At 30.8% G+C, this 240-nt stretch overlaps 1 protein-coding gene across 3 annotated transcripts in view; it reads right to left on the bottom strand.

The window, feature by feature from the left end:
- The window catches only part of LOC122328551 (cyclic AMP-dependent transcription factor ATF-7-like), a 33,710-nt gene that overhangs the window by 3,913 nt on the left and 29,557 nt on the right, over positions 1-240 (bottom strand). The window lies entirely within an intron of this gene.

Here is a 240-nt window from a genome sequence, read left to right as displayed (position 1 = left end):
CATCTGAACTGACGGTAGATTCACTGGATCACTCGATTCTTTCAAAAACAGATTTATTCAAGGAACAGTACATGTTTCTCTATGCTATTATATAAAATTAATAGTTTATTTTGCACATGTGCTGATATTTAGAAAAGTACATTGTGCAATGAATATAAACCAAAAACCCATACATAGTGTGACAAGATCCTTCAGAAATCATTGTAACACTGATTTAATGCTCATGATTTAAGACTTGTT

The sequence above is a fragment of the Puntigrus tetrazona genome, chromosome 23 (assembly GCF_018831695.1).
Source record: "Puntigrus tetrazona isolate hp1 chromosome 23, ASM1883169v1, whole genome shotgun sequence".
NCBI classification, from domain to species: Eukaryota; Metazoa; Chordata; class Actinopteri; order Cypriniformes; family Cyprinidae; genus Puntigrus; species Puntigrus tetrazona.
This window is presented reverse-complemented; position numbering and strand designations above follow the sequence as displayed.